This window comes from Hypomesus nipponensis, chromosome 12 (genome assembly GCF_054491055.1).
Source record: "Hypomesus nipponensis isolate SF chromosome 12, ASM5449105v1, whole genome shotgun sequence".
Taxonomy (NCBI): domain Eukaryota; kingdom Metazoa; phylum Chordata; class Actinopteri; order Osmeriformes; family Osmeridae; genus Hypomesus; species Hypomesus nipponensis.
Genome location: NC_140372.1, coordinates 2,143,109 through 2,168,379, shown reverse-complemented (window position 1 = coordinate 2,168,379; position 25,271 = coordinate 2,143,109). Strand labels below are relative to the sequence as shown.

The window sequence follows — 25,271 nt, the reverse complement described above, 5'->3', positions numbered from 1 at the left end:
ACATCTCCTCCACGCCACAGACTAGAACTGACAGGAGTGATGAGTCCCTTCATTACGCTCATAACGTATCAGTTTACATCTTTATCTGAAAGAGTCTAATAGACGCTCAAAGACTTAACAAAGACAAGAATAGGAGGCAGTTGAAGGGGATTGTCTTCTGAAACACAGAGCCTAATGCAGCCTCCAGACCCTTCATTTTATTTATCCAGGCACAGGCTTTTCCTGAAACGCTTAAACGAAGCGAGGAAGCATCGCGGCCTGGCTCAGCCTCTCCCTTGGGGACGATAGAAAGAAATTAGCCCGACAGTTTCTATCAGTCTGTAATGTTTACCATTAAAGATGCTGCTTTCTCTCTCCTCCAATCACTCACTGGTGCTTCCTGTGAGCCCATGGGACTTGTGTCGTGGGGATGTAAGGATGAGGATTCTGACGTACAGGACAAGAGACAGTTGTCAGCCTCTTGTGACCGTGTTTCTGGATTCCTCCTGACTGGATCTTCTGACGGAGACTTCTTCAAAGGACATCCAGGCAGGGTTGGCATCTTTTAGCAAATATGTTAAGTGTTGTCTTTGGTGATCTTTGTTAGCAAAGAGGAGCTGGACCCCCAGGGAGACGGACAAATAGAACACATCTCTCTCTGAGTCTCTCTCTCTCTGAGTCTCTCTCGCTCTCGCTCTTAGTCTCTCTCTGAGTGTCTCTTTCTCTGAGTCTCTCTCTCTCTCTCTGAGTCTCTCTCTCTCTCTCTGTCTTACTCATTTTGTTGCCCTCTCCTCTTTCTTTCCATACCTATCTATCTCCTTCTTAGCTATCCCAGAGCGATCCATCTCTCTCTCTCTTCTCTCTCTCATCCCCCTCCCTCTGTCTCCACTCCCCCTGTCCTCCCTCTCTCCTAGACAGCCAAAGTGTTTGTGGCAGCAGACTGGCTAGTCTCGTGGTGTGTCTACTGACAACTCTCTCTCACTGATCTATGTTTGAGGCGCAGGAACAGCGAACGGCCCGTCGTGACGGTTACCGCGAGACGGGAGACGAACGAGCGCCACTCCTGAAATCCTTGACATCCTGTACCCTCCTTCCTTTCTGTCCCTCTCTCCTCTTCCTCCTCCTCCTCCCCTGACTCAGAAATCAGCCTGGCCTTCTCTAAAACACATGTTAGTTTGTCTTTGTTCAGAAGCGGTTTAGTTGACATGCTGCCTGGGTTGATCTGTTTGTGCTATGTTATGATGACAGTGTTTGCCATGTGTTTGTGGTGTGCTTCAGCCGAGAGGGCTCAGGTACGTGATACGATGGCTGGAGCTCAGGGACTGTAAACCGAGAGGTCACAGGTTCAAATCCCACCCGTATTGTGCTTTGGATAGAAGTGCCTAAAGTGAGTGCACACATTCAAGTCGGAAAACGATGTGACCATAGTCTCTGCACCAGAGGCCTGATACTGAGCTTATTCTTTCTGCAGTCTGGAAGATACAGCAACCAAACTTCTGATTTGAGATTGGTTCAACAGAGCAGCCATTTAACCTCAGATTGGATCGTCCCCCCCCCCTCCCCACAGTCTAAAGAGGACATTCAACTCTGATCACTCAAATGTCAAAATTCGAATTAAAAGTATTAACTTCGCCCTGTGGATTTTGGAGTCCTTGAACAGTTTGAAGTTCCTCTTTTTACGTCATGCACCTTAATCAAATCAAAGCTTTCTTTTTCTAAGCAATGAGTTGCCCATTTGGAATTTTTAACGGATAGATTTCACCCTGTATCCTCCTGTCTCTGATGCTCCTTCACTTCGCTCTCACATATTTTAACAGTTGACTGACTCAACGGGGGAAAAGTTAAATATGCTAAAGACTTGATTTAAGCTAACTTCCTGTCTGCACAGCCTGCTTCATTAGACCCCAGCAGACACCAGCCTCAGATTATCCTGTACATTGTGTTTTCATACAGGGCCTCGCCGATTTAATTAAGTTATTGCCGTGAAAGTCTTAAGTTAAATTGCACATTGATATGCATAGTGGCCGATGTTCACTTGTCTGGCGATGAGGAAAGCGCTTGAAGGAAGACTGCCTGTTTAAAGACGTTGGTGGAGAGAGAGGCTGTCTTTCATGTGTTAGTCTGGCAGTGTGATCAGAGAGCATGTGTAGCTGAGGATTGAGGAGAGAGGCAGGGGAGGCAGGGCTGGTGGAGAGAGAGGCAGGGCAGAGAGGCAGGGCTGGTGGAGAGAGAGGCAGGGCAGAGAGGCAGGGCTGGTGGAGACAGAGGCAGGGCAGAGAGGCAGGGCTGGTGGAGAGAGAGGCAGGGCAGAGAGGCAGGGCACAGAGGCAGGGAGTTCTGCCATCTGGAGCAGGAGAGCATCTCCAGTCCAGTAAGTCACTGTTCAGCATATTCCTTTATCCAGGACTGCAAACCTGCACGTGTGTGTGTGTGTGTGTGTGTGTGTGTGTGCGTGTAAGAGAGAAACTATGTGTGTTGGAGCCTGTGTGTGTGTGTGTGTATGTTAATTTGGCAAGAGAAAGTGTGTGTGTCTGTGTGTGGTACACACGCGTTTAAGTGTGCGTCTACTTGCCCCAGTGTGTGTGTGTGTGTGTGCACGCGTGTGTGTGTGACACCTTGGCAGGCTGCCAGGGGATGGACACAAAGGACCTTGAGTGGCTGGGCGTGCTGTTGGCTGGGCAGCCTGTGGCCGTCAGCAACACACGGACACAGAGACACAGGGACACAGGGACACAGAGACACAGAGACACAGAGACACAGGGACACAGAGACACAGGGACACAGAGACACAGGGACACAGGGACACAGGGACACAGGGACACAGAGACACAGAGACACAGGGACACAGGGACACAGGGACACAGAGACACAGGGACACAGAGACACAGGGACACAGGGACAGACAGGAGACACAGAGGGTTCTGGAAGTGTGTGTATAGTCAACCTGAGCTGCAGGAAAGTAGAGTAGACCACCCTGCTGAGAGGGAGAGAGGGGAGGAGAGAGAGGGAGGGGAGGAGAGAGAGGGAGGGGAGGAGAGGGGGGAGAGAGAGAGAGGGAGGGAGGGAGGAGAGAGAGGGAGGGGAGGAGATGGGGGAGAGAGAGAGAGGGAGGGAGGGGAGGAGAGAGAGGGAGGGGAGGAGAGGGGGAGAGAGAGGGGGGGAGGGGAGGAGAGAGAGGGAGAGGGGGGAGAGAGAGGGAGGGGAGGAGAGGGGGGAGAGAGAGAGAGGGAGGGAGGGAGGGGAGGAGAGAGAGGGAGAGGGGGGAGGGAGAGTAAGTGTGAGAGAAAGACAGAAAAAAGAGAGTGAGGGAGAGACAGAGAGAGAGAGAGAGAGAGAGACAGAGAGAGAGAGACAGAGAGAGACAGAGAGAGAGAGAGAGAGAGAGAGAGAGAGAGAGAGAGAGAGGGCGGTGCTAGTTTGTGTTAGCCGCATCCCTAGAGTCTTTGATATCTATTTATCTCTGATTTAAAAAAAATCTTTACAAATCTGAATGTGTGTGTATGGCTTGGCTGCTGCAGGGTCTGTTTTTTCTCCTGGCGCTGGGGCGGAGGGATACGCTATGTGTGGTGGTGAGGTGTCGGTTGCCAGGTTTGGCCAGGTGGATGGACACATAGAGGAGACTGTGCTAATGATGGCATGGACTGAATAATGAGGTTCTCCACTCACCGCCCTGCTTCCATGCATTATCCATAAAGGAGACTCTCGCATGGTATTGACTTTTGAGTGGGTGTCTGATTGTCGGTGGTTGGTTGTGTTTCAGGTCAAGTAGGCTGACTCTGTTGCTAGTAGATGTACCTTTGTCTGTGTGTTGTGATTAGCAACAGAAAATCATACTTGTTTGCATCAAGACCGTCATCTTGGGTTGGTTTAGTAAAAACATTCTGCGGGATGTGTGTGTGGTGTGTGTGTGTATATGGTGTGTGTGAATATCCCACTACCTCCTCCCACTGTTGAACAGCCAAACTTGTCCATCCTTTACCCCACGCCCGGCGACATGCATTTATCCTTTTAGCCACCGAGTCCTCAGCCAATGAGAGCCCTGGGAGGTCCCGATGACATGGTTACTAATGTGTGCTTTGGATAAAGGAGCTGCATTGTGTCCACCAAAACTCATAAAGCACTCTGTATGATTCAGCCATTGTCCTCAAATCGGTTTGCTTTTCACCAAGAACTCACATCTCGCTGCAGCTTTAAGCTCTTTTGAGGCCGCCAGTGACAGACTCAAGTTCCTCTTTTGTTTGATTCGGGGAAGCTGCCAAGAGGGGGATGCAGAATACTGTCGGACTGGGACGGAGGTGGGGGGGGTGGAGGGAGAGGGGGAGGGCATTGCCAACTGAGACTATTGAACTGAGTGAATGGGCCTTTCATATTTAAGGAGAATTACCCCAGATGCCTTATTGTTGGCTCAACAACACTAAAGGGTCCCACAAGGCTGGGATTGTAACTGAAAAATATAGCTGACAGACAGGGACTCTAGAAAAGTTGAAAAATGATCATCCGGTCAGACTGCTGTTGCATTTATCTTCAAATATGGCGGTTCAGCTGTTTTATTGTGCATTTATGATGTTTAATAATATTTTATTAATAATCTTTCGCAGCACAATTATTCTCCTTCTTAGCTATAGCTCAATTTACGTCATGCTAAATGTTTGTCCTAACGTCACTGGCTGCAAACAGCTGAAAAAAAAGGAGTTTCCACCAGAAGTTTCTGCAACACACACAAAACAAATGGCAATGAGAGCGTTAGTTCACTGACGTCTATGTCCCTCTACAGTGTCTCCCTGTCTGCAGTTAGCGAGTGAGGTCTGTTAGCGAGTGAGGTCTGTTAGCGAGCGAGGTCTGCGCGCACATTATCATGTCATCCCCAGACTCGGTCACACATGCACGGAGTGTTAATCACGGCTGGAATCTGCGTCTGAAAGGCTGATCAAATTTATTGTTTGGCTACCCGGGACAGTAATGGGTGTTTAATTACTCAATAAAAGCGTTTTTATAGATTCCAGGCCTCCTGCTAGCTGGCAAATGGTATTGATCTGGCTGGGGGCGCAATGTGATACCTGTGAAGGAGAATTAGAGACACTCACCCACCAGTGCTTTCTCATTCATTAGTAGCGTGAGCTGGCGAGGCTGCAGCATAGAGAACTCTGGGAAGGACTCATATTTGATGTACATTCAGGTGCTTCTGACTGCTGTGTTTTGTAGGCCGATGTTGGCCTTTGGTTCCGCCCAGTCGACTCCTGCATGTTTGATGTGTGTCTGTGTAAAAGCTTTAGCTGTGTCTGCCTGTGTAAGCCCACTGCATTCCCTCCCTCTGTTCTGTAATGGGATTAAATCCTGTCTTCCCGTAAAGCTATATTCAGTTTTTTTTTCTTCCCCAATCCCACCACAGATTATAGCAGTGTGAATTAAACATAGGAAGGACTATAGAAAATGGTGAATAGGAGATTTTTAAAATCATCTCTTATCTGTGTGATGGACTGGTCCATCTCGCTTTCTCTCTGTATGTGTGTTTTTTTGTGAATGAGTGTTTGTGTGTGTGTGTTCAGTTATTCAGCTTCATCACTATTAGATGGAGACAATACAGTCGACAGCTTTTGTTTCTAGATTCTAAAAGCTCCTCAATCTCCTGTCTAATGAAAGTCATGCAACAGCCTTGTTCACTAATCAAGAACAAAATGTATTTTATAACAAATCATTAACCGCGGTGATCAGCTTTTTACATGTAACTGTCTTTAGTCTGTCAACAATGTCAAGTACTCATGTCAAACCTAGTCCAGCTCTTTGTGACAAAACAATTTTTGACTCTCGAAGCGTCTGGAAGTAGGGCGAGAGAGCCTCCAGCCTCTCAGACAAACCTCTGTCATCCACAACAGGAGCTTTGCTTTATCCAGCCACTACAGTTTGTGTGTAGATGAAGGGACTGTCGTGGCTCCTCCCCCCTCTGAGAGGCCCTGGCCCCGGGCCTCAGAGGAGCCTCACTCGATGTGGACAGACGTCAGGGGCCAGACCGCGCGTGTCATGTGACTGGTAACAGGGCATGTCCAACCAGGAAGTGTGATTTGTGGCGTGATTTGTCGAGAGAGATCGGTGGAATCGGTTTGAAAACGTCTGGGGTGCTTCCTGAACTCTGAACACAAACACACACACCTTCCTACACTTTCACACACACACCCCACACACACACATGCGTGCACACCTGCGTGCACACAGCTGGCTGTGTGTGCTGTGAACCAGTGGGGTATATCATCAGAATTTGCAAGGGGACAGGTCTATTGGTTAAGGAATCAATTGGCGGCCTGTCCACCCCATTAGGCTAACATGGTGGAGAGGCAGGGAGAAGAGGTGCAGAGGCAAATGTAGTTTGTTCTTTTAGATGCTGAACGCATAATCTCTAGAATATCAGTCGTTGTTTTTTCTTCTCCCCCTCTCCCCTCCCGCCTCTCTCTCTCTCCCCTCCATTCACCCTCTCTTCCTCCACCAGTACTTGGCCGTTCTCTGTGGATGAGTTCTTGAGGGGATATTGCTTTGAGGAAAGTGGTTGTGTGGTGTGTATGAGGTAGGGTGGCAAGCATTTGTAAGAGTGTGTGTGTATGTGAGAGAGATAAAGGCAGAGAGGCAGAGAGGCAGAGAGGCAGAGAGGCAGAGAGGCAGAGAGGCAGAGAGAGAGAGAGAGAGAGAGAGAGAGAGAGAGAGAGAGAGAGAGAGAGAGAGAGAGAGAGAGAGAGAGAGAGAGAGAGAGAGAGAGAGAGAGAGAGAGAGAGAGAGAGAGAGAGAGAGAGAGAGAGAGAGAGAGAGAGAGAGAGAGAGAGAGAGAGAGAGAGAGAGAGAGAGAGAGAGAGAGAGAGAGAGAGAGAGAGAGAGAGAGAGAGAGAGAGAGAGAGAGAGAGAGAGAGAGAACATGCTGCTCTCAGGGTTAGTGACTCAGAGAAGTAGAGCAGGAGGATGGAGCTAAACTAGGGTTGGGTCAACCACACCTTTTACACACGCGCACACACACACACACACTCACATGTACAAACACACTCACAAAATATGTTATTTAAAAGTGCTAGACTTTTCTCTTTCCAATTTTTGCACTAATGCACTTGTTTCAAACAATGTGTGTGGCTGTGTATCACGTGTGTTTCTATCATGGTGTGTATTCATCTTATAGGATAGCTGTGATGCTAGGAAGACTCCAGTGTGCAGCTCTGGTGTAGATAACTGTACAAGTGAATGTGATTACATAGAAAAATCAATATATGGTGACACACTTCTGGTTGATATCACCTGAGTCGTGTGTGTGTTTGCACAGGCCTGCATTTAGTGTATGTTTGTGCATGCCTGCTCGCATGCGCACTTACATGTGTGTGTGTGTGACTGTGTGCATTCGGTGTGTGTGAGAAAGAGTGTGTGTGTGTGTGTGTGTCACCTCAGTCATACGAGAGCAGGCCCAGGCTGTTAACTGGACAGCGTCTGCTGTCAGCCTCTCTCTCTAAGTCTATTAGGGATATTATTGATTGCTCATTATTACTGTTCCCTGAAAGATGATCCTCCCTTATGACCACATTAAACATGCTCTCTCTCCCGCTCTCTCCAGCTGCCGCCAGCCCACAGCAACCTAGCGCATCTCTCCTCAGAGAGACCACATCAAGGAGCTAGACGTTTTGTCATCTACCCAGATATTTTGTTGTACCGTCTGATTTGCTCTGCAGACCGTTTTTGGTGTGTATGTGTGTTTTTTTTTTTTCACATACAGTGAAACCGCTTCTGGCTCAGATGATGGCGACGAGGGATGGAGACTGTGTGCGAATGTTGTACTTTACGTGTTTCATCCACAACTATGAGGTTACGAAACTTGAGAGAGTTGTTTTCTCACTCAGCCCAGAGCAGAGGAGTCATCTCTCCCAGCAGACTGTAACACACACTGCACATGGCCCGGTCCCCCCCCCCCCTGATATATCACTGTAAACATCACTATAAAGTAATTTTGATATTAATAATATGCCATGAAGGCACTTGTGCTGATTATAAACACATAATAAGCGTTTTTTAAGTTTAATGTAGGCGATGTGTCACAGCAGAACTTTTGGTGTTTCCCCTCCAGGAACAGCTCTTGAGAAAACTTCTATGTAATATCAGATTTCCGCCCCCGACACAAACACACAGCGTTGATTGGAAGGACAGGATTATGTTTTCTGTGTTTGTTTAGAGAATGACAGGCTGTCGGTGTATGTTCTCAGATGAGCACTGAATGCCTCTCTCCACAGGACCAAACACTTGCTGCTTCTGATAAAAGTTTGGTCTCTTCAGAAACGAGCGCTCGGTCAGAACCTGCAGAGGCCGTCTCCCTGTCCACTCCCCGTCGTTATGAATAATTCAGCAGAATCGACTGCGTCAGTTGAGTGTAAGAAGCTGATGATACACTAGCTTGGTATTCAGCACCACAAACTTACTGGATGTCCTCACAGAGACAAACTGATCTAACTCTGACTCCAGCAGTGTGTGTGTGCGCGTCCCTGTGTGTGTGTGTGTGTGTGTGTGTGTGTGTGTATAGGCCTGTCCCTGTCTGTTTAAGTCTCCTAGAGCTTGGGAGCTGTAGTGAGAATCTCTTGCCCCCGTGACACATCCAGCTCAGACTCAATACCACAGATCGATCGACGTATTGATTCACTGTTTGAGTGTTTAGACAACCTGTGTGAATTCCAGCATAATGAAATCTAGACTGTAGTCACAGCAGAGATATGTGTCCAAGTGTAATTGATCTTAGAAATAGTCTACATGTTAATATATGCATTCGTTTTTTCAGCACTTTTCTTTGCAGTAGCTTTTGAATTTTCAGATGATCATTTTCTGGCACCCTGGGTCACCACATCCCCTGCATGTGCACACACAAACACACACACACATGTGCACACACAAACACACACACACATGTGCACACACAAACACACACACACATGTGCACACGACAAACGTGTTTCCTAAACAGTAGAAATGTGCTGGTTGGGTTGAAGGACCAGGTTTCAGGTCCTTTCATCGTGGTTAGGAGGGTGTGGATGATCCTGAGTGGATGATCCTGAGTGGATGATCCTGAGTGGATGATCCTGAGTGGATGATCCTGAGTGGATGATCCTGAGTGGATGATCCTGTGTGTTTACAGAGGTATGGGTAGGAGTTTTGTCAGCACTTCTTATCTCTGCCAACTCCTGTTTGGAAGATAGCTGTTGAAGCCCATCTCAGACTAGTTAGCATGGCTGGCTCTCTCTCTACTAGCACGGCTGTCTCTCTCTCTGCTAGCATGGCTGGCTCTCTCTCTGCTAGCACGGCTGGCTCTCTCTCTGCTAGCACGGCTGGCTCTCTCTCTGCTAGCACGGCTGGCTCTCTCTGCTAGCATGGCTGGCTCTCTCTCTGCTAGCACGGCTGGCTCTCTCTGCTAGCATGGCTGGCTCTCTCTCTGCTAGCACGGCTGGCTCTCTCTCTGCTAGCACGGCTGGCTCTCTCTCTGCTAGCAAGGCTGGCTCTCTCTCTGCTAGCACGGCCTGCTCTCTCTGCTAGCATGGCTGGCTCTCTCTGCTAGCATGGCTGGTTCTTTCTGCTAGCACGGCTGGCTCTCTCTGCTAGCATGGCTGGCTCTCTCTCTGCTAGCACGGCTGGCTCTCTCTCTGCTAGCACGGCTGGCTCTCTCTCTGCTAGCATGGCTGGCTCTCTCTCTGCTAGCACGGCTGGCTCTCTCTGCTAGCATGGCTGGCTCTCTCTCTGCTAGCATGGCTGGCTCTCTCTCTGCTAGCACGGCTGGCTCTCTCTCTGCTAGCACGGCTGGCTCTCTCTCTGCTAGCACGGCTGGCTCTCTCTCTCTGCTAGCATGGCTGGTTTTGTCTCTCTGCTCTTGTCATCCTTTAGCAAGCTATAGTTAGCGCTAGCTAACCCATTGACAGGGAACTCTTCCATTTCACAACATGACCGCTGTTTTAGACAGTATTCTCACACACACACACACACACACAAACTATTTCACAGATGAAGTCACTTTGATAGTCACGCCTGGGCTGGCTGTCTGCATGCAAGTCATGAGTCACACACACACACACTCACAGTTACACACGTACATGCTAGTAACAACAAACATGGTGATGCATCATTGGTCATCTGCTGGTGTTTCTAATGACTGGAGATGGAATCAAGATGGTGTCCATTCATCCAGCCCTTTACTAAAGCCTGCATCCCTTCCTAACTAGCGCTGTGCCATGGAGAGGGGACAAGACTGTCTGTGTGGGAGTGGGTTTTTAGTGTGTGTGTTGCATGTGGTCGTTCGTGCGTATACTGATATTTCCGCAAAAATGTCCGCAAAAAAGGATATAAGTTTTAACTGCAATTCGATTCCCCAGATCAATATTTTGGTACCTGACATTAAAAGCTCTGAAGTGCTATTTGTGGAATGAGATTTGTGAATTTGTTACTGTTTCTCCTCTTACTCCAACTGTAAGTGCAACCTCCTACGCCAGCGTTTTTGTTGTGCTTGTTCACGTTGTGTGGATATCCTCAGAGAGGAGCATTAGAATAATGAGGGAGCATTTCCCTCCACAGAGACTCTTACCGCTGTCGCAGTAACGACCCCTGAATAGTTGTTTTGGATTCAGCCATCAAAGTCTCTCCAAGCACAGGATAGATAGGTACTTCCAGAAATGAGTCACTTGAAAATGATCATCGCCACGCCGTATAAGATAATGGATAACCATTACACTCCATGTTCTCTACCTCCTCACCCACACAACGCCTGCTCTTGAAATATGATGCATCTACTGTGCTTAGTGAGCACTTAATGTCCGAAAGCACCGTGTTTGTCGTGATTTACAACCTTGCCAGCGGAGGAGTGCGTCGTCGGCGTATAGTGGTGTGTCTCGCTCGTTCACTCAATAATTATCTCATTTTATTTACGCAGACAGACAGTTTTAGTTGAGGTGAGAGGCTGAAGCGCTATTATCTGCCTGGCCGCTCTCCTGACTAAACCCTCAGCAGTCCCTCTCCCCCCCCTCTCCCCCCCCCCTCTCCCCCCCACCCCCTCCATCCCTTCCCACCCTCCCCGCCGAATGACGTCCTTCATGTCGAGGACTTTTCAAAGTTTCTCAAATCGGTGGCTCTCCAAGGAAAGCATCCTCGAAACAACCTGTACGTTGTCACATGGAGAGAGAGAGAGAGAGAGAGAGAGAGAGAGAGAGAGAGAGAGAGAGAGAGAGAGGGAGAGAGGGAGAGAGGGAGAGAGGGAGGGAGGGAGGGAGGGAGGGAGGGAGGGAGGGAGGGAGGGAGGGAGGGAGGGAGGGAGGGAGGGAGGGAGGGAGGGAGGGAGGGAGGGAGGGAGGGAGGGAGGGAGGGAGAGGGAGAACAGATAGTAAGAGTTAAAAACACTGGTTCAACATGGCGACTCTCCTCTGCTGGTAACCCAATCAATGTTGTTTCTTAAAGGATTAGGCCGCCTTGCAGAAATCTATTTTAATTACAAGACACACAGGTAAACAAAGTGGAGGTGGTCTACAGATATGGATCCGGGCGTATGGGGTATATCAATACCACCTCGCCCCCCGTTAACCCGGGACAACCTACAGAGCGGCCCTCTCCACGACACCGCGGAGAACGTGTCGTCACGGCGACCCGCTGGACTGGTCCGGGGAGGGAATACCGATGAGGCCTGAGTAGATCAGTCCACCTCTCAGACACCCTGTTTTACTGCCTGGTCTGAGAGCCAGTGGAACAGAGCGTGGACTGGGGGGCTTCCTGTGTGTGTGTGTGTGTGTGTGTGTGTGTGTGTGTGTGTGTGTGTTTAGAGAGGAGCAGGTAGATAGAGGTCATTTAGCCAGCTGAGGATCACACCAGCAGCGCAAAGCATCATGGGTGTTTCTAGCAGAGCCAGTCGATCTGACTCCTCAGAGAGCCTCCGCCGTGCGCGCGGCGCAACAGACCTCCTGACGGACGGCAGAGATGACACCACAGATGATGCCAGGCTCACGTGTGCTGGTTGCTCAATGCCACACCCCTCTCACCCCTCCTCTCACCACCCCTCTCACCACTCCTCTCACCCCCCCTCTCACCCCCCCTCTCACTACTCCTCTCACTACTCCTCTCACCCCTCTCACCACCCCTCTCACCCCTCCTCTCACCACCCCTCTCACCCCCCCTCTCACCCCCCCTCTCACCACCCCTCTCACTATTCCTCTCACTACTCCTCTCACCCCTCTCACCACCCCTCTCACCCCTCCTCTCACCCCCCCTCTCACCACCCCTCTCACCCCCCTTCTCACCCCCCCTCTCACCCCCCCTCTCACCCCCCCTCTCACCACCCCTCTCACCCCCCCTCTCACCACCCCTCTCACCCCCCCTCTCACCCCCCCTCTCACCCCTCCCCTCACCCCCCCTCTCACCACCCCTCTCACCCCCCCTCTCACCACCCCTCTCACCACTCCTCTCACCCCCCCTCTCACCACCCCTCTCACCCCCCCTCTCACCACTCCTCGGAATATATCTCAATTTCTTCCTCGACTGCCAAGAGAAGACATGCTCAGTTTCCTTGATCTGGAGCATTTAACTGTGCCCTGCTATTTAACCTAGATGTCTATTTGTTTTCCCAGTAAAAAAAACTAAACAGGGTCAATGCATTCTTTCCGATGGTGTTTAGTCAGACAGCATTCTTCCAATGTAATGAAGACCTAAATTGCTTGATGCACATTAACAAACAAATGCGGGAAAACACATTTCTAAATGTCACATTGAAGTATTTTCATAGCTGAGGTCCCTCACCTCAAACTGCATTTCAGACATGTAATGGTTGGAATTATACATTTAAAAAAGTGTAAATCCAAATGTAGGACTCGAAATAAATACCCAATTAAAGCTGTTAAGATGTTCTGATATTGTAAATCAGATACAATTCTTAAATTCCAGCAGGGTTGTCATGATTTTGATCGCCTCAGTCAGAACAGTCTTTGTTGAAATGACAGCACGTCGCCTGTTTCAACTTGTGTTTAAAGGAGGAAAGTTCCTCGTCGTTGTCTGCGCCTTTTAACTCGCTCTGCCGGCCGTTGTCTTTGTTGTTGTTTCCTGACCGTCTCGTCGTTGTCATGGTGCTGCGGAACAGTGGTTGGGCTCAAAATGCTTCAAAGAGCACAAAGTCTTTCTCCGTTGTTGTTGTTGTGTTATTATTGTTTTCCAGAAGAGACAAAGAAAGCAGTCATCAACATTTTCACAAAGCCAACGAAAGGGAATTTGTAATCGTTTCAAAAGCGTTTTTTTTCCCGCTTAAATTTGGGTCTGGTTCACTCCGGGTCTGAGGACTGACAGACAGGGGGGGCTTTAGTGATGAGGAGATCCAACGCAAGTCACTCTGCTTATAGGTTCTTTCAGTCTAGCAGGTTTTAACTCCTCTAAGACTCTAAGGTCTACTTCAAAGCTACATTTACATATGAATATATCACCAAAACAAAATCAAATACAACTTCCTTTCGTAGTCTTTGAGGTTGAAACCCTGATTATTTATTCCATATTGGCTCCATCATCTGGAGGTGTTTAGGAAGCGTTGTGACTCTGTGTTATGTGTGGTTAGTAAGTGGTTACACATGACCGTGAATCGAGTTAAGCTTTTTCGTTGGAACTAGTGAAATAGTCATAGTTATAATCAACGTGCCGACTTCTGCATTAGATAAACAGCAGCAGTCTTGAATTCATTTGACCGAGTTAAATTGATGTCGCTACTATCCAGACTTCTTCTCAGGGACCCTAAAGCTGTATTTGTGTGGCTTCAGCCAATTAACCAAAACACTGGAACAATTTTGATTGCAGTGTTTGACACCGGTTCATGACTAATTACTTAATTAATTGCATTTTAGAGGACTTAATCACATTATTTGACACTGTAGGTAGTGTTCCAATACAGAGTAGCCTGTGGCCTAGTCTCTGTGTCAGTGAGGCTTCTCATTAACGAGCTAGTCCCAGGGTTGTTACACACACACACACACACGTGTGCGCACACACACACACTTATGCATTAGCTATAGATGTACGTTAACATACCTACCTACCCAAACACACACACACATATGCGTGCACACACACACACACACACGCGCACTTGGTCACACACTGTTTCTCTGTCTACATGACTGATGTTTGAGGTTAAGTGATGCCCCCTGGTCTATTTGACAAGGATTTGAATAACAGGCTGGGAAGATTTCCCCATTGAATAGGAAATTGGTCCGGTATGATAAAGTTATCACTTGTCAAACTGTTCCCGACATCAATCTAGAAAATCTCACACGCTGCGTTGTAGAACAGCCACAACTGATGACCTCCACAGTTTGCTGTGAGAACGGGCTTCCCAGGCCCAGATGCAGAATGTTTATCCAGGCGTCTGCGATACGAACGCACCCTTCTTCTAAATCCCTCTTTTGAAGCATGTGTGTACAGATCTTAATTATGACATCACAGGAATCTGTGATGTGCAGTCTGTGCATGGTTGTGTGTGTGTGTGTGTGTGTGTACAGGTGTGTGTGTTCATGTTGAATCTCTGAGCAGAAATACTTTAAAGAGCTCATTAGCTTGGTGTGCAGACGTGTTTACTTCAGTGTGCAGCAGCATGCAGCTGGGCGGTGCGGACGGTGCAGGCTGTGATGATGTGTGATTAGCTGCGCTCTGGCTCAGTCCGGAGGGGGCAGGCCCTCACTGCTGTTAGGACGGGGGGGCGAGCAACGATGGATGACTCTGTGGAAGAGTGAGCCATCTGACACACACACACACACACATGCATGCACACTCCCTCACACACACACACACACACACACATGCATGCACACTCCCTCACACACACACGCTTGCTTGCTCACACACACACACACACGCTCACACACACGTATATCGACAGGAACACATCAGACAGAGGGTGTTTGAGACAGGTGTGGTGGTGTCCATCCAACCAGCCCTGAGAGAAGGCTCAGCTAGACCACCCTACTGATCCTGGAGAGATCCAGAGGTCAAAACTCTGGAGTTCAAAGCATCTGCCCTCATCGGAATAACGTAGTGTAATCATTACTACCTTATTTAAATAGTGCAAGTTATCATTTGGCCTGCATTTACATAGCGATGCTAATCATTTTGGCCAGCTGGTAACCTCATCGTAGAGTCTGACAATTTTTTAAATATGCCAGTTTTTACTGCTGATGGAAACACTGACACAAGTTATTGCTTGTGCTATATACCTTTTGTCTTGTTTTATTGGACTTCATAAATGCTTTTTCTCTCTCTCTCTTCTTTCCTCCCTCTCTCCCCCTCCAGTTCCCTTGCCAACCCCTGACTTTATCTAGCGGAGCCTCTCTCTTCTCTCTCAATCCTGACTTTCACTCTCACCCAACATGTTTCTTTCCATTTAAAAGCTGACATCTGATTGACAGTACCCCTAGCACACACTAGTAGACAGCACCTGGCCGCTAGCACACAGTAGTACACAGCACAAAGACCCAAGTACACACTAGGAAACAGCAGTAGGACCCTAGTACACACTAGTACACACCAGTACACAACACCATGCCCCTAGTACATTCTCTTCCCAGGAGCCAGGAAGGAATCTTCAGTTAATAATAGAACCTTGAGGAGACAGAGACAGGTTGAGTTATGGTAGCGAGGGGGGAGGAGGGGGGGAGGTAGAGAGAGAAAAATAAAAGATAGGGATAAAGGAAAGGAGGAGGGGGGGGAGTGAGGGGAAGGGGGTCAGATGGAAAGAGCGAGAGAAATAGAGAGAGAAAGAAATAGAGAGAGACAGAGAGAGAAAGAAATAGAGAGAGAGATCAGAACTCAGAGTCTGTGTCCATGCAGCTGTGTTGAAAGCGACTGCAGTGAAAAGAGTCTGAAGGCAGAGAGAAAGTGTTTCACTCAGTAGCAACACAGTGCTATTACTGCAGGGATAAAACAGCACAAGTGTCCAGTTAAACGTCAGTGACTTTATCCTTGACTCGTGTAATGGGTTTTTCCAAACTCTTGAGATGGTCCGTATATTATCTTGGTATTATTAATATCACAATAATTGTATATAATAATGTCTATTGAAGAAGCTCAAGTCAATCTTGCAGCCAACGTAATATGAACTACACTTACAATGCCTAGGGTTTCTCTGTATTCACAGAACATTTGAAACTGTCTTGGTTCTCAAAAAGCTTTCGCACGAGAAACTGGAAAACCCTTCCTACCCCACACATCCACATCCCCAAACACCTCCCCTCGCTCTCCAACCCCTCTGTTCTTCCGTTCGTTCAAGCGCAACACAATAATCCACAACTACAATATCATCAACTCATTAAAAGAGCTTCTTGTTCAGGCTGAGTCCTCTGCAGAGGCTCTCTGTCCGCTGAGCGTCTTGGTCATTACAGTGGGAATGTGGTAGGTTTGCCAGGCTCCCCTCGGCTAAACCTTGTAAATTAACACAATTAGCACATCGTGAGTTTGCTAATTAGCTGCTGGCGTCTGCTGGCGGTGGCCGGGGGAGAGAATCAGAGAGGAGTCTGGGGAATCCCTCTGTCACCAAACAAACACCACACACACACTTCAGGGGTGTGTTGGGTGTGTTAGTGTGTGCGTGTGTGTTAGTGTGTGTTAGTGTGTGCGTGTGTTTGTGTGTGTGTTAGTGTGTGCGTGTGTTTGAGTGTGTGTTAGTGTGTGCGTGTGTTTGAGTGTGTGTTGGGTGGGTGTGTGTCCGTGTGTTTTTGTTCGCTGTGTTTGGTGTGTGTTAAAGACAATACCACTCATGTAAAACCACACAACAAAGCGTTGCTGTGGTGAGAGGGGGGCAGTGTTCAACAAGCCCAGCCGAGTATTTATGACAGGAGAGGAACTAAGACAGGAACAGACATGAAGCATACCGGTACTGCTTCTAGTGTCTGTATGTCTGCGTGTATATCTGTGTCTGTGTTTGAATATGTATTACTGTATCAGTGTGTGTCTATGTCAGTGAATGTATCTTTATCTGTGCATGTGTTTCTCAGTGGGTGTATTAGTGTGTGTGTGTGTGTGTGTGTGTGGATGTATCCGGATGTGAGTGTGCTCACCCGTATGCATGTGTGTGTGTGTGTGTGTGTGTGTGTGTGTGTGTGTGTGTGTGTGTGTGTGTGTGTGTGTGTGTGTGTGTGTGTGTGTGAAATCAAACAGGGTTCAATCTGCAGCGACGCTCCTGCGATCACGCTGGCCGGCCTTTGATAGAGTCATGCTTTGATAGTGAGATGACTGTGGTTGAGTGTGTGTGCGTGTGTGTGTGTGTGTGTGTGTGTGTGAGTGTGTGTGAGTGTGTGTGTGTGTGTGCAGATGCCGTCAGGGGATTAAAGAGAACAGTGGCTCTTGAGTCTCAGAGGAAACAAAAAGATTGGTCTAGGGGAGTGAAGTGTGTGTGTGTGTGAGTGTGTGTGAGGTAGATCGAGGACGGAAGAGAGAGAGATGAAGAAACGAAGGGTAATGAGAGAAGATGGGCAGGACAGAGAGAGAGAGAGAGAGAGAGAGAGAGAGAGAGAGAGAGAAAGAGAGAGACGATAAAATCATTGGGGATAAATAAATAGAAAGCAGGAAAGGCAGAGAAGGAAGGAAGGAAGGAAGGAAGGAAGGAAGGAAGGAAGGAAGGAAAAGAGCAGAAAGAGAGTGAAAGGCAGCCTTGAGACACATGGTGCAATTCATACCCAGCTGTGACCCTTGTGTACGTGTGTGTGTACGTGTGTGTGTGTGTGTGTGTGTGTGTATGTGTGTGTGTACGTGTGTGTGTGTGTCCCCGTCAGCGCGTCTGTGTGATGAAAGCAGCGGAGCGACGCCGGCGGGGGGAGATTGCTTTGCGGCTCTCTGCGAAGCGCTCTTTCAAACCCATCTCCGGCCAGCCAAGATGAGAGAAGGATTATAGACTGACCTGTCTTGTCTGGGTCATATTGGTCTGTGCAGGGTGCATTATTTACACCTAACCAGACCCAGTAGCCAACCAGGACCCAAGCCTCCTGTAGAGGACCTGTTTCCTTCATGTGATCTGCTCATGTGGACCACTGAGGAGAAGCTGACTGCAGAGCCACGTCCAGCGTCCAGATTACCGGACTGGAAATAATCTGAAGTTCTGGTCAGACGTGACGATGATGAATTGGTCTAAAGGGCAGTTGGCAGTTTCAATTAAAATGTTAATTCTGTCCCAAGTGTTACGTAAAAGTCACATAAAAAGGCAATTTTTCAACAGTTGATTCATGTCATAATAATTAGGGATGTAAAATAATTTGAAATGTTTATTTAGATCAAAGCGATTTTAATACGTTTTTTTTTTGCCACACAGGTTATCAATGCCGTCACAATAGGGGATTAACAGTTTCTGCTTTTGAGCTGGCATTGCTGTTGTGATTTAGATTTGTTTTTACAAGTCTCATATTTTTCAGTATGCCCGATTAGTTTTCAGTTATTGCAACAGTGAACTACAACAACAGAATCATATTACCTTGTATCTTTTGTCAAGAGTGCGTCAATCAAATTAACATTACAATCCTTATAATAAAATACGTTATTGACTTGTAAACAAAATGCTCTGGCTAGCTGCTCTGGCTAGCTGCCCCCCGCCCCCCCCCCCCCACACACACACACACACACACAAACACACACACACACACGCACACACACACACCCGGACATCACTTTGAATAAAAACTAAACAAATGAATGATTCTGCTCTGATGGTTCGTCCTCTCGTCCGGTGTCATGGCTGACGTTCCTCCCTGTGTCTCCTCAGGCTTGAAGATGCAGTGGACCCCAGAGCACAGCCAGTGGGCGGAGCAGCACTTTGACATCTCCTCCACCACACGCTCGCCGGCCCACAAGGCCGAGGCGTACCGGGGCCAGCTGCAGCGCGGCGGCGCCGCCACCTACCAGTACGCCTGGGCCAACGACGACATCTCGGCACTCACCGCCTCCAACCTGCTGAAGAGATACGCTGAAAAGTACTCTGGGATCCTGGAGCTGCCTTACTCTGAGGTGCCGGGGGGCCTGGGCGGGGGGCGGAAGGGGGAGGGCGAGGCCTGGCAGGAGGGCGTGTACCCCATGGGGTGCGTCCCCGAGGGGATGTCGGTGAGGAAGGGGGGCGTGGCGGCCGAGGTGGGCGCGGGCCTGTGCAGCTCTCCTGGGTTGGCGTCCAGCGTCCTGACAGAGCCCAGCTACTCCAACAGTAGCTGCGGAAGCCACGCCCCCTCCGCCCTCCACCCGTCTGCCCTCGCCCCCTCTCAGGAATACGGGCCTGGCTACAGCGGCTCCTACCTACACCCAGGCTACGGCTCCCAGACCACGGCCCCTGGCCTGTCCTCCCCGCTGCACAGCTCCAGCCTCCTGCAGCCTCCTCCTCCACCCGCTCACCCCACCCTGGTCCCCGCCTACAACGCGGGGTCCCCAAACCTCTCCAGCTACAGCTACCCCCCGGCGGGTTACTCCACCCAAAGCTCGGTGGGACCTGGATACAGCCCTGGAGGGGCTCCCTCCTCCTACCTCCCGTCAGGCATCGCTGCCCCCACCCCCCTGCCACCGTCCTCCGCCCTCCCAGGTTACCCCTACCAGTCCCACAACCTCCCCCCCATCACCCCCACGCCACTCAACAGCAGCCCCGCCAACTCCCTGAAGAGGAAGGCCTTCTACCTGACAGGGCAGGGAGAGATGGATTCCTCCTACGCTAATTTCGGCTACAGCCAGGCGAGGGGTGCCCCAGACAGCCCCATGTTCAGGGTAGGGGACTCCAACGGAGGGGAAGGCAGCGGGTTTGACAGGAGCTCTGAGAAGTCGTCCCTGCCGTTTAATCCCCAGAAGCAGCCCATGTCCTCCGAGCAGCAGTCCAGGAAGTTCAGCGGGCAGACGTCTGGGCCCCTGACCCCTCCGTCCTACTCCTCCTCCTCCACCCTGGGCGGAGCGCGATCCGCAGACTCCCTGGCCAGCTTCGCCTCCCCCTCCCTGAGTGAGCAGGGGGCGGAGGAGCACAGGCTCCACCTCTCGCACGCCCTCTCAGGCCCCGCCTCCTCCTCCAGGCCGGCCGAGGAGCAGCTGAAGAGCTGCGACCCTCACCTCCTGGACATGGTCACCTCAGAGATCCTCCAACAGGGCCCCCCGGTGGACTGGAGTGACATCGCAGGCCTGGAGCAGGCCAAGGCCACCTTGAAGGAGGAGGTGCTGTGGCCCATGCTGCGCCCTGACATGTTCAACATGGCCGCCGCCCCCCGCTGTGTGCTGCTGTTCGGGCCGAGGGGCACCGGGCGAACGTTGCTGGGCCGCTGCCTAGCCAGCCACATGGGAGCGTCGTTCCTCCAGCTCAGCGGCTCCACGCTGGCCACTAAGTGGCTGTCGGACGGGGAGAAGATCCTGCGGGCGTCCTTCCTGGTGGCGCGCTGCAGACAGCCCTCCGTGCTCTTCATCAGCGAGGTGGACATGCTGCTGTCGGCCCAGCTCAGCGACGAGAGCCCCGTCACCCGGCTGAAGGCCCAACTCCTGACCCAGCTGGAAGCTCTCCTCCTGGGGCAGGCGGACGACGGCGCCGGCCAAGTCCTGGTGGTCTGCTCCACCAGCAAGCCCCAGGACATGGACGAGGGGCTGCGCAGGTACTTCGGCCGTCGGGTCCTGGTGCCGTTGCCGGATTTGTCGGCCCGGCACCAGTTGGTGAGCCAGCTCCTGTCCCAGTCCCAGCACAAGTTCTGCCTGAGTGAGGAGGAGCTGGCCTTGCTGGTCCAGCGCACAGAGGGCTTCTCCGGCCTGGACGTGGCGCGGCTGTGCCAGGAAGCGTTGCTGGGCGTGCTTCACTCCTCAGCGCAGGGCCTGGACATCCCAGGCATCATGCAGGGAGGGACCATGAGGCCACTCACCTTCCAAGACTTCGACAGCGTCTTTTGCAAATTCCAGCCCAGTATATCGCAGAAAGAGATTGACACGTACACCGAGTGGAACAAAATGTTCGGTTGCGGCCAGTGAACAGACTCCCGGCCTCCAGAGAGAGGCGTCGGAAATTCTCCCGTCCGGAGGAGTCGTGTCGTGGCGGAGGGAGAGGTGGGTTGAGACCGGCCCGTGAAGACCTCACAAGCTGAAGTTTGAAACTCAGAGACGTGGTTTGATTGAGAAGGGTTTGGCAGGTGACAAGCTATTGTTTCACTAGGACGCTTGCCATCGCTAAGAGCCAGGCATTGTTTACACATTTCAAAACAGGCCGCCTCAAGAAGATTGGGCCACGTGACTGACTGTATATATCATTCTGTTATTGTTCCTGAAAACTTTTGTTGGCTATCCAAGTGCCTGAAGTGGTGCTTTCTTATTTAAATGTGTTTCTTTTTTATTTGCCTCACAATCTACATTCATGGCATGTGCTGATAATGAAGAGCTTTAACTTTAACTGCAAGTCTGAAACTAGAGATTTGCGGTTGTCATTGTGGGAAATGGAACGTCTTCTCCCTGATTAGGAGCAGTAGTATTCCTCTGGGGTGATAGTACTCTGGACCCCAGCTTCATCCCTTTCGATCCTCCATCTGCAAAAACAAAACTAAAAATATACTCAGGAAAGTGTTTGTGAATTGTACAGTACCTCAAGACATCGCGACAAAAGCACTATGTTCTTCTGAGAGTATTAGACCGTGGTTTCGGACTTTGCGCTAGCTACCTGAGCAGTGTTGACGGGGTCAAAGAGCAAGGAGATGACAATGAATGTACCAGAGTCGTTCTGGAAGGATCACGGGACTAAGTCAATAGTGAGATTTTACACGTTTTGTTTTTATGCAGGTGCTGAAGCCAATATGTTACAGCCGACATGAACAAAGGTATACAAGGTTCATCCCTTCTACCGGTTTTATGAAACATTTCGCCCACTTTTTATTTTGGGAGGGGAAAGGTGAAGGAAGATTGTCGTAAGAGGTGTAGTAACAGAATAAGAAACGCCCCAGCCCCGGTGTCAGTGAGGCTAAACACAGGGGACGGGGTACGCCAGGAACAGAGAACTCACCAAATGAAACAAAAAGCGAAAGGTGCCGTCAAAGATGTGAATTGCTTTGTACCTTCCTGTTCGGGCCTCAAACGCCGTGCTACGTGCTACGTGCTACGTGCTACGTGCTACGTGCTACGTTTAGGATCACATGCACCCCTGTTCTGTTCTACCTCTTCCAACGTGTCTCAACGCTCACAGGAAGCAGGCCAGACTTGTTGGAGAGAGGCTTGCATTCCAAAAGCTAAAGGCTAGCTCAAGCTAAGTAACCTTGCCAGATAGTTAGCTGGGGAAGCTAGCCAAGACTTTTTTGTAATGAAGAAATGCTTTCATGTTTATTCATGATTTAGTTTGGAGGTCAAGTTAGCAGTTGGGGTTCTGTTCAGGTTTTTTGCTCCTGAAATGTGGATTGTGGCTCACGGGGGTGTTTGATTTGAGTTTAAAAAGTGGGCATGGGTGAGATTGCTAGGGGTGGAGCTCCGTGGTGGAGCTTTTGCCTGCAAAACAAGAGGTTGCAGGTTCAAATCCCTTGGGCATAGCTCTGGATAAAAGCTTATGCTAAACACATTGTTATTACTATCATAGTTGGATATATTTTTTAACCGACTGCTGTTGTAGACCCTGCCGAGTCTACAAATGAGAGAGTTGGTATTTGGTTGGGCCTTTAAAGTCCTCTCTATCTGCATGTCACTGTAAGCACATGGTAAGGTTGAATTCCTCCATTTTAACTTATGTTTAATCCTGGCTCTTAAGATACACAAAGTATATGTTCTGTGGGTTGAAGTGTGTGGCCAGGTCTTATTCCAAAGTCCCTTTCTATTCCGAAAATGACTCATGGCCCATTGATGTTGCATTTGAATGTATTTAGTTTTTCCTATATCCGGGAGATCATTTCCAAGCACTACCAAGGTGGCTTTGAAGTCCCTCTGGTCTTCTAACATATCACAGATGCACTCAAAAAAATGTGTCCCTGTGCATTTTTGTTTCTTTTTGTAATCCCTGGCATCACTGCAGTTTCGGTGTTCTGAGATCATCTGTGCCCATGCTAATTTCCTCGATTTGAGCATTGTGAGTCATCCAATTAATGATTAAGAGCTATTTCCTTGTTTTTCGTTTCCATAGCAGCACTCGACAAGAATGAACTAGCGTGTCGGCTAGGTTCTGTCTGAGGTTTTAGAAAAGCGTCTAACTAGAAATACAGAAGTACAATTTCCTCTTCTCAGTCTCCAGGTCTTAAGCACAGCTTTCCTGACTGCACCTCTCTCCCTCGGTATCCCGCGCGAAGGGGGGGGGGGGGGGTGACATCATCCACCATCCATCCATCCATTCATACAGCTTGAACACAGCAGCAGCATATACGCCCAGCCCAGACGTGGAGCACTGACCGCTTCTGAGGATGACCTTTCTCAGCAGCAACACACAGGAATGTGCCCCCCCCCCCCACACACACACACACACACAAAATTGCATTTGAATCCCTGTCAGTTGTGTGAAATCTCACGACCCGGTCCTTGTGAAAACTCATCCAGCGGGATCATGTAAGAAACAGACAATGGCTTCTCTGTGCGTTGACCTGCTACCTACATGCAGATATCCAGGCCTGCTGCCAAGTGTCTCACTTCTCTACAAGATGAAAGGATATTGTGAGTGAGTGAGTGAGTGAGTGAGTGAGTGAGTGAGTGAGTGAGTGTGTGAGTGAGTGAGTGTGTGAGTGAGTGAGTGAGTGAGTGAGTGAGTGAGTGAGTGAGTGTGTCCGTGTGTGTGGCAGAGAGAGAGGAGAATGGAGGGAGTGGCGTCTGAGGTATTGTGTGTGTGTGTGTGTGTGTGTCACATGTGGGTGTAAACAACGCAGGCAGCCCAGCAGCAGAGAGTGGAGAGGTTGGGGTGTGTCAACAGGCCGACCTCAAACCACTGTTCCCCAGGCGTCCCTCTGTCAGCACAGCCTCTGGACGAAGAGCCTTGGTAACAACTACACAGAGATGCATATCAGAACGCACAGAAGACCCAGGTCAGCTCTACTGCACGCCACAACCAAACCTGACTGTCATCTGCTGCTTTCTTCAATCTGATTGATTTTTTTTAATGAAAAACAAAAACATATAGGTAAAAAAAAGAAGCTATTTTTTCGTTTGTTTGTTGCCTGTTTAATGTTGTTATATTATTTTTTTTTGCATCCTTTCTGTCATTGTAGCTAGACACGGTTCTGTGGGTGTCTCTACCTCATAGCCACATACTGAACATATTCACACCATCCTGAATGTCATCAAATACTAAAAAAGGAGAGAGAGGACTAGATGGGCGAGGGAGCCTGGAGAGGGTGGGCGAGAGAGCCTGGAGAGACTGGGAAAGGGAGCCTGGAGAGGTTGGGCGAGAGAGCCTGGAGAGACTGGGAGAGGGAGCCTGGAGAGATTGGGCAGCACATGTTCTGGTCTGTGAAGAGTGTTAAGAGTCACTGCAGTCCCAACTTCAAGGTTTCTCTAAATGCATAAACCGATGTGTCGCTTTCCTCTTTGGTGATCTGTTGTTCTGTGTGTGTGAATGTGTATATACAGTGTATGGGAACACTTTTTAGTTGTTGATTGAGTGTGTGTTGGATTTTATATATCATTGGTATATATAAAACACACTTGCACAAACTTACCCAGAGTGTAATGTGTCTCTGTTGTATATATTTATATACATGAATAACTACACTACAGACACTCCACATACCTGTTTGTACGTGTGAATATGTTGCCATACTTGCAGTCGACTTTAAATGTATTTTCATGTAACCTGAGGTACAGACAGCAACAAGCAGTTCATTAAAGATGTTTTCTTCAAAAGAACCTTTTCTTGTTGTCTTTTTTCTTAGTCAGTGTTGATAAAGACACATATTTGTATTTCAGAGTCCATAACGACCTTTTAAATGAAGGAATTATGATATCTCTTTACTTTCATTCCTCCAGATTATCGATATTCATCTCTAGGTTGTGTTGTTTTTGTCCTGCAACTCAAACTCAAATCCTGCAGCAAAAATGAAAAGAAAATTGACAGTCTGTTGAAATCTAATATTTCCTTTACTGAATATTTGAAATATTTTGAGAGTTGAGAGATTTTGAGAGTCCAGGATCCAAATACAGTTTTCACAACATTCACTTGAATTGACCCAACCTCTGCAACAGCTTCTAACAATCAGAGCTAAATCATGTCATCAAGGACAACAAAGATGTATTCACATTTGAACACACCCATTAAGCTCTGTCCTTGCAAAGAGAGGCAAGTATTACTACATTAAAGCCTTAATTATCTACCTCAGAGACAAAGACTTTGGATAATGTGAGTACTATTA

At 49.0% G+C, this 25,271-nt stretch overlaps 1 long non-coding RNA gene and 1 pseudogene across 3 annotated transcripts; both read left to right on the top strand.

The window, feature by feature from the left end:
* The first annotated feature begins 1,254 nt into the window (after positions 1 to 1,254).
* LOC146260634 (uncharacterized) lies at positions 1,255 to 1,611 on the top strand. Its single transcript, XR_014724734.1, has 2 exons — positions 1,255 to 1,366; positions 1,451 to 1,611. It is a non-coding gene; the product is annotated as an uncharacterized LOC146260634 (long non-coding RNA).
* Positions 1,612 to 18,738: 17,127 nt separating this feature from the next.
* LOC146260633 (fidgetin pseudogene) lies at positions 18,739 to 24,732 on the top strand (annotated as a pseudogene). 2 transcript variants are annotated; one of them, XR_014724759.1, is made up of 2 exons: positions 18,739 to 23,948; positions 24,132 to 24,732. The product of XR_014724759.1 is annotated as a fidgetin pseudogene, transcript variant X2 (transcript). The 2 variants fall into 2 exon arrangements; XR_014724758.1 differs by having other exon boundaries at positions 18,742 to 23,948; positions 24,136 to 24,732.
* Positions 24,733 to 25,271: the final 539 nt, after the last annotated feature.